Source organism: Ursus maritimus, unplaced genomic scaffold (assembly GCF_017311325.1).
Source record: "Ursus maritimus isolate PB19 unplaced genomic scaffold, ASM1731132v1 scaffold_23, whole genome shotgun sequence".
NCBI classification, from domain to species: Eukaryota; Metazoa; Chordata; class Mammalia; order Carnivora; family Ursidae; genus Ursus; species Ursus maritimus.
Genome location: NW_024424786.1, coordinates 21,888,578 through 21,897,268, shown reverse-complemented (window position 1 = coordinate 21,897,268; position 8,691 = coordinate 21,888,578). Strand labels below are relative to the sequence as shown.

Here is an 8,691-nt window from a genome sequence, read left to right as displayed (position 1 = left end):
GCACACCGTCCCTTAGCGCCTTGCCTCAGTGTGTCATGGTGGTCACCTCACCTGTCTCCACGCACCAGTTACGCAATCAACGACACCATGTTATTTATCTCCAAATCCCAATACCTAGGCAATTCCTGAGCTATCACAGAGGTCTTTCTGGAAGAGGAAAAGTGAGAATGAGGAAGGAAAGACAGAGGCAGGGAGGAAGGGAGGACAGGCATAATTGATCACCCCTCTAAAGCAACAGGCATGGTTTGAAAAGTACTAGAAACATGTTCTTTCCCCCAAATGTCCGTACAGCTTGCCTAGCCTCTAACATTTCCTGCCTAGGAGATTTGTTCCTTAGGGTAAAGATACTGTCTCCAGGATCTCCGTTTTCTTTTCCAAGGGTAATGTGTGCAACTATTAACAGCCAAGCACCTTAGCATTCGTTTATAAGATGGATTTTCAAAGGACAAGTGGGGGGAAACCCCGTCAGGACTTTGGTCCTAAAAGTGAAGGAAAGAGGCCCCCCAAAAGGGAAGGGAGATATCCGTGACTTAAAAAAAATGTCAATCTCAGTGAGTCAGAGTCATAAGAACGAGAACACACGATTCCCATTTCCACTCTGCCCGCCACCCACACCCCGCCCCGGTTCTCTCTAGCGCACACCCCTGGGAGAAAGTTCTTTTCAGGCTACAGCTGGTACCCCAGTCTCGTAAGCAAGATCGGAATCTCCAGTGACTGCTCCACTGCTTTGGTGCTGACAGAATGTCCCCTCTCTCCCTTTCCTTTGAAGATAGGGACCCATTGGTTATCACTTCAACCTGTGAGTTTGGACTTGGTAAGGCAAAGGACCCTCATCCGCCATTCCAGAAGTGCAAGGGACCTCAGAGGTCACTACCTCCAACTCTCTGCCTCATGACGGCCCCTCGCCAGCACCCACAGGAAGGGGGCAGTCTGGACCCTCGGAGGGAAGACATGGAAGAGATGTTCACTGCCTCTTGAAGCAGCCGTTCCATTTTGGGACACTCCAATGGCTAGATATGACCTGGAATCAGCCGGCCTGAAGCCTTTATGAAGGAGAAAAACAAGTAAAGCAAGTGATGTGTGTCAGATCACACTTGGGGAAACTCTGCAGAAGGTCAAGCGTAAGGAACGGATGATGTCTTTGCCTCACTTTTTGATAGACATAGATTTACCTGCATAAGTGACCAAGTGTGATGGTTAATTTTACATGTCAACCTGACTGGGCTAAGGGGTGCCCAGATGACCCGTAACACGCTTCTGGGTGTGTCTGTGAGGGTGTGCTGGAAGGGATTAGCCTTTGAATTGGTATACCCGGTAGAAGAGATCACCCTCACCGACGCGGGTGGGCCTCACCCAATCGCGTGAAGGGTGCGCATAGAACGAAAGGCAAAGGCAGGGTGAATCTGCTCTCTGCCTGAACTGGGACACCCGTCTTCTCCTGCCCTTGGACATCGGTGATCCTGCTTCTCCTTCAGACTCAGCCCGGGGTTCACCCATTGCATGTTAACATAAATAACATTTTCATGAAGACTGACTGTATTTTCCAAAAACAAACTATATGCAGTGAGAAGAGTGGCATCGTTTTTCATTTCTGCCAATCTCTTTAGTGCCCGGCTCAGGAGAAAATAACCGGATTCTCATACCTGCTTCTGCATTCAGTCTGTCATAATAGCCATGTCCTACAGCTGCTGGAAAAGCCCACCGTGCTCTCGTGTGAGAATGGAAAAGAAAAGGCAAATAATGGAGCACTGTATCATTCACGTATTAGTATTAGAAGAGTATTGAGCTCAAGAACCCCACGAAAGGTTCTCAAACAATTAAGAGCAGCTACATAATTTGCAGTGCAACTGAACATTTGGGGTCCCTTGTCCGAAAGGCATTAAGAATTTCAAGGCAGCCGCACAGAGCGTTACACTGAGCATGGGGCCCGTCGTGACTTGCACGGGTTCTGAGGGCAACTTCAAAGGCCCCCAGACCACGCTTTGCTACTGTAGGATTCCACCTGCATCTTGAATCAAAGGGCTGGCTTAGGGCCACAGTGCACACCGAGGTGCTACAGAAGTCAGTGTGCGTGTGTGTGTGTGCGTGCACACATGTGCATGCGTGCGTGCATGGATCTAAGCTGCTGGATCACTGGGTGTAAGTGTTCTCGAGCAGTAACATATTCATAATGCGAAAGGTGTCATTGCGCAGGGCTTTCCCTGGGTGCGTGCAGAACCTTGTACCCTCTTCAGCCTCTTACTCCATACTGACCACACACACACATACACACACACACACACCCCTAACTGAGGCACTGCACCCCTCGTCTTCCTAATGGCTGCACACCAGAAAGTGAGATACTTGACGTGGTTTCCTGTTTTGTGTTTTTATTGTGGTTACGGGCTTTGATCAGCCAAACTGACATGCACAGTCCTCATTTTCCTGTTTGGTGCCTGACACATAGTAGGCTCTCTGTGCTTCTACTGAGTTATAGCTCTCGTGGCTGAGGCAAATTCTGCCTATTAAATGCTGTCACCAGCAGATGGCTGGCCGCACAAGCACACGCTTTGGTCCTCCCTCCTGACAAGTAGGCTCTTGGGGAGATCTGCCATCCCACTACTGATGCGTGGACGAGCGTATTCAAATGACAAGGCGCTGCTCTCCGGCAGGGAGCTAGCAACTCAGGCATGATGGCCCTGAGGCTCACGTATGTATACGGCTCATGAAGGACATGCATTGTTGTTGTTGTTGAAGCAGGCTCCACACCCAGCGTGGAGCCCAACGCAGGGCTTGACCTCACGACCCTGAGAGCAAGACCCGAGCAGAGACCAAGAGTCGGATACTCAACCGACTGAGCCACCCAGGTGCCCCAAGGACATATGTTTTTGTAGTATTTGGAATGATGCCCTCAGAATTCTGGTAACAGGGGCGCCTGGGTGGCACAGCGGTTAAGCGTCTGCCTTCGGCTCAGGGCGTGATCCCAGCGTTATGGGATCGAGCCCCACATCAGGCTCCTCCGCTATGAGCCTGCTTCTTCCTCTCCCACTCCCCCTGCTTGTGTTCCCTCTCTCGCTGGCTGTCTCTATCTCTGTTGAATAAATAAATAAAAATCTTAAAAAAAAAAAAGAATTCTGGTAACAAATTAATCCATTTTAATGAACATTATGCACATTTATAAATATATTGTGGATCCATTTACAATTCTGGTCAAATTACCTCTCTCTTCGGCACAGAGAAGTGACTGCGGCTGCTCTCCCACTCAAATAAAAAATCACGCGATAAGGGAATTAATTTCTTACCTAAAACAGCAGGGCGTTTTTCTATCCATATTAGATATTCATCCTGCTGCAGGTGCAAGGACCCAGGATCTGTAGTTCAACTCTGCCACTTTACAGATGGGGAAATTGAGGCTCGGAGACAAGAAGTGACTTATTTGGGGCATCTGGGTGGCTCAGTCAGTTAAGTGTCTGCCTTCGGCTCAGGGCACAATCCCAGGGTCCTGGGATTGAGCCTGACATCAGGCTCCCTGCTCAGCAGAGAGCGTGCATCTCCCTCTCCCTCTTCCTCTCCCCCTGCTTGTGCTCTCTCTCTCTGTCTCAAATAAATAAATAAAATTTTCAAAAGAAAAACAAAAAGAAGTGACTTATTTGTCCAAGAACACACAGCTATCTAGGGGCAGCTCTGAGATGCACACCCACTTCTCCAAACAATTCGGTAACGGACCATCCACACCAGGAGAATGTGGGCTCTCAGGACAGGGTGAGTCCAGATTACTGAACATTTAACCCCTGATTCATGAGGGGATTATTAACAAGTAAAGCCAAAAACATCTCTTCCGAATCCAGCTGGACTGCAAACCCTCTGCTCTTGCCCTGAGAGCTCTATCCCTTCCCAGATGTTTATTGGAAACCTCTTTCCTCCCTCCTCAGCATCTTCATCCTCTTCCCCTCCACCAGCACCCTTTCCTTCTTGACAGGGTGTATTCAAACCTTCACACGGCGGGCTGCCCCCTGTAGCTGCAATTCTATTTCTGTCTCCTTTCTACTGCCCAACTCCTGGAAGTGATAGATACAGGGAGGCCTCCCTTTTCTCACCTCCCTGGACCGAGCTAAGCCTTTGCAGTCTGGCTGCCATCCCAGCGCTTTGCAGAAACCACCTGATCAAGGGTCAATGATGTGCTTGTTTCTAAATCAGATGGCTTTCTCCTTGCCATCAAGGATGTGCTTCCCTAATAGCGACAGTTGTCATGATAACATGGAAGCTTTTATACTAAAATAGGTCAGGGGTTAAAAAGCCATTTGTAAGTTCAGGAGTTAAAAGCCAGACCACCTGGTTCACCTCTCGCTCCCAAAACTGAAGCGAGTTGCGCCTCAGCTTCCATATCTGTGAAATGGGAACACAGCCGTACCCAGCACATGGAGTCTGGGTGGAAGTCCATGAAATGTGCTTGGCACACAACCTGGCACATAGTACATGCTCAACAAAAGTGAGTTGTTGTCGATGTAAAATTCATAACTCGAAGGTGACTAAGAGTTTACTTCTGCAGTACCCATTCACAGGGCCACCGAATGGAAGTGCTGGTTTATGCTCTGAAGTTTATGTTCCTCCTGGCTGCTCTCATACATCCCTCTCTTGGGCATAGCTCCTTAAAATAGATCCATTTGGAGATCTGTTGAGGCGAATGACACTTCCTCCCCCAGTGGTCTCCCTACGTGTCTCAGAGACCTATAGGATCTGTACTCGGAGTGCCCAAAATTCACTTCAATGAAGAACAAATTCAAATGAACCTTAAATTCACGGGACACCCATGGCTTGCAACAAACATCTCCAAGTGGCTCTCCCCACTTCCCGCAAGCTAAGCCCTTGCATTCTCCCATCCCCAGGTGGCTCCTGAATTTCCATGAGGTTTCCAAGACCCACACTCAGCTGTAGCCAACTACTTGAGATTTTTTCCAATTCACTCTTTACTTTTCCTTGCTTTTGGCTGGTAAGTGCAGAGTATGTAAGCTCAGAAATCGTTCAGGTACTATAGGATTTCTTCCTTGTTCTACGTAATGACGATGATGATGGTGGTGGTAGTGGTGGTGGTGGTGGTGGAAGATAGATCTAGAGTGCTTACTAGGTGCAAAGGTTGTTTCTAAGCACTTTCCAATGCATTCCTTCAAATGCACATGCAGAATTCTGCATTTTCTCACTTCCAACTTTTAACAAAATGACCTCTGCTCTCATTTTCATTATGAGCAGATATCTCTCTTAAGTAGCACGCTCAACAGTCTCACTGCTTTTGTGCATATAGGAAATGAAGGATTTAGTAATAGTTGTATGACACCTCAAAGCAAGCACACATACAATCCAGAAGCCGTAAATAAGGGACAATCAGGTGGCTGACTTAATATACCTGCCCCGGTGACTTCGTCCTCTTCAGTGCTGCTGGACGCGCTTTTACCTAGAGTGCGATTTTGCTCTTCATTATAAAATAATATAAACTGAACAATGATTACAGAAGCTTCTACAGCGCTAGTCTGCGTGCTTACCAGGTCCCGAGCTCCGTGCGAAGAGCTTCACACATGTTATCTTACGGAATCTTCAAAACAACCATGAGCTGACTATTGTTCTTACCTCCATTTTACAGATAAGGAAACTGAGGTTAAGAAAATAATTTGCCCAAGTCATACTAAGCGGAGGTTCAGTCACAGGTGCATCTGACTTCAAAGCCCAGGCTCTCAGGGGCTCAGTTTCTAGGTTGATTTGTGCAGCAGAACGTTCTCCCTGTTGTCCATCCACACCTGACTGTCCGTGCCTTCCCCGGCTTCTCTCCCTTCTCCTGCTCCCGGGGGACTCTTTCAGCCCTCGAGGTGAGCAATTATTTTCACAGCATCCCTGATCTTGCCTACACACTCTTTAAAGCTGTCTCATCCATCCCCGTCTCCCTAAAGATGACCACAGCTCCTGGCACACAGCGCATAAACAATGCGTATTTGTGGAATGAATAAACAAATCACCTGTCTAACAATTATTTGGTAAATACAAACCATTTCATCCTCAGTGAATGATCTAAAAGCTTCAACATTTAAGCTTTTGTGGTTTGGGGCCCATGCAGGGCTGGAACTCACTGTAAGCACATCGATACAAGGCATTGGTTCTCAACCAAGAGCGATGTTGTGCCTCCCCCCACCCCCACTCCTGCCAAGGACATTCAGCAAAGTCTATTAACATTTTAATTCCCATGACTGGGGGTGGGGAGAAGGGGTGAAGAGGCCTGTGGCATCTAATGGCAAGGTCCCACAGTACCAGGGCAGTCACCCACAACAAGGAATTTTCAGATTCAAGGTGTCAATTGTGCTGAGGTTGGGAAGCCTGATGTAACAGTTTGGTTTGTCTTCCGAAAACTGGTGTCCTGGCGGCCAAGATGGGTCAGGAATACAAAAGCCCTCCTGTTTATCTGAGTGGCCAGTGCTGAAACCCAGGGTTGGCATTGACCTCTTGTTTGAAAGGAAGGAACAGGGGAAAAATTGGGAATCCAGCTCGAGGATCCAGAGGTCTAACTTCTTTTTTTTTTTTTTTAAGATTTTATTTATTAATTTGACATAGAGAGACAGCCAGCGAGAGAGGGAACACAAGCAGGGGGAGTGGGAGAGGAAGAAGCAGGCTCCCAGCAGAGGAGCCTGATATGGGGCTCAATCCCAGGACCCCGGGATCACGCCCTGAGCCGAACGCAGATGCCTAACAACTGCGCCACCCAGGCGCCCCCAGAGGTCTAACTTCTGACCCTGACACCTGGAATTACCATGATGTGCTGCTCTAGGCAAGCCGTTGGGTCCAACTTCTCACCTATAAAATGTGCGCGTGTGCGTGCAGGGCGTGGCGAGGGAGCCCTTCTAGCTCTAAAATCCTCTCGTTTTCATGAATTCTGAAAGTCGAACTTCTTTTTTAAACTTATCCCCCTGGTTCACATCCAATCTCAAGTCAAGCATTATGTTTACTTTTAAGACCCTCTTGCAATTGCCTCTTTTCCCTCCTGTGCCAACCCCACCTACACACAGACGCACAATTGCCCCGCCCAGGCCCTCACCACCACCGCTTGGATTATAGGACCGTGCTCCTCATGAACCTCCCTTTCTCCAGCCTTAATCCTCAAAATCAGGAGCTTGACCTGGATTCCCAGCAGCCACTCATATGTGACCTGAGGCACATTCTCTCTCCTCGTTTTGCTCTCCACCCTCCCCGGAGGGTGGCTCAGATGCTTCAGGATCCCTCATCGTGGAAACTTCCCCAAAGTCAGCAGAAGTGCCTCTTCTTCATTCACACTGTAGTACCCTCTTTGCCTAAAAGCAGGGCATACATTTCCCCTGTGAACGATATCTTCCTGGTACCAGGAAGAAAAGAACACTCTAATTACCTAAGATGGGGAGCTGACACTGAGATGAGTCTGCTCTATAAATAGCCCTTATCTTGCCTTCGTTTCCCCGATATGTTTCCTAGTCACACTCCCACACTCTGCCACCCCCAGAAACCCAAAGCCCTCTCCCTTGTCCAACTACTTTGCTGCAATTGATCGCCCTTTGTTATAATAGCATCTAAGCCCCCTAATCGACCATTCTTGGAGATCTTCAGGAATCTTGCTTTTCTAGGAAGCTCCCCATGCCACATAACAATATTAACATCGAGTAAACTGTGTGTGCTTTTCTCCCGTCACTCTGTCATTTGTCAGCTTAATTCACAGTCCTGAATCTCAGAACCTAAGACGGTAGAGGAAAAGTTTTCCTTCCCCTACAAAGGCAAAAGTATTATTAAACAACTATGGCCCGCAGCTGTTTCTACATTATGTGCCAGTTAGGGATATTCTTTATTATCTTTATTATCCCTGTGGTGGGAGAGTGGGGAGAAGTGGACTGATTTTTTGTTTAGAAGAACATGGTGATGAGCCTTTAGGTATAAAAGGTTCCCTGGCTCAGATCAGAATGAGGAAGCAGAAATAAAGGAAGTGGAAAGTGTTCTCTGTAATTAAGTAATAAGAATTCTCTTTCCCCCTTGCAACCTGGGCCATACACATATCAGAGAGGCCCAGGAGTTCTCTAGGGGAAGAAAATGAAAGCAGTTGCCCCTCAGAGTCAGGGCCGGCGCAGGCCCCAACAACACAGAGCTTGACTAGGTCAAAGTCAGAGACTTTTTAGATGCTATGGCAGTTACACATTAACATTATCTCGTGCTTTCTATGCACCAGGCATGGTTCTGAGCCCCTTACAAGTATCAGGGTGATTTAATCTCCACAATGATCCCAATGGTGTTATCTCCATTTTACAAATGAGGACACTGAAACATGGAGAAGTTAAGTGACTTGCTTAACACCACCCAGCTGGTAGGAGGCACAACTGGGATCCGAACCTGGACAGTCTGATGTGAAGATTGGTGCTTTTCACTACTTTGCTGGTATTGCACGTGAGTGTGCTTGATGTAATTCTGTTAGACCAGAAGAATATGGGAAGTAAAACTGAAAGAACTAAATATACCCCCTTGTCCCAGGGGCTAAGTGGTGCGGAGAGCTGAAAGTAGCCCCAGCATCAGTGAGGAGGGGGCTGGAGGGGATAGAGAAATGGGGACCGCGGGAGGTGCGAGATGGTGCTGGTCTCTCTCCTTTGCTGAGTCCCCTGTGGGGATGGGCAGGTCTCAGAGTATTTTTTTTTCTGGATATTGGAGGAAAGAGTGAGT

At 47.9% G+C, this 8,691-nt stretch overlaps 1 long non-coding RNA gene across 1 annotated transcript in view; it reads left to right on the top strand.

Annotated features, from left to right (window-relative positions):
- The first annotated feature begins 8,039 nt into the window (after positions 1 to 8,039).
- LOC121104699 overlaps positions 8,040 to 8,691 on the top strand; it is a 3,141-nt gene continuing 2,489 nt past the window's right edge. Inside the window, exon 1 of the long non-coding RNA XR_005837043.1 lies at positions 8,040 to 8,421. This is a non-coding gene — a long non-coding RNA (uncharacterized LOC121104699). The remainder of the gene's footprint in view (positions 8,422 to 8,691) is intronic.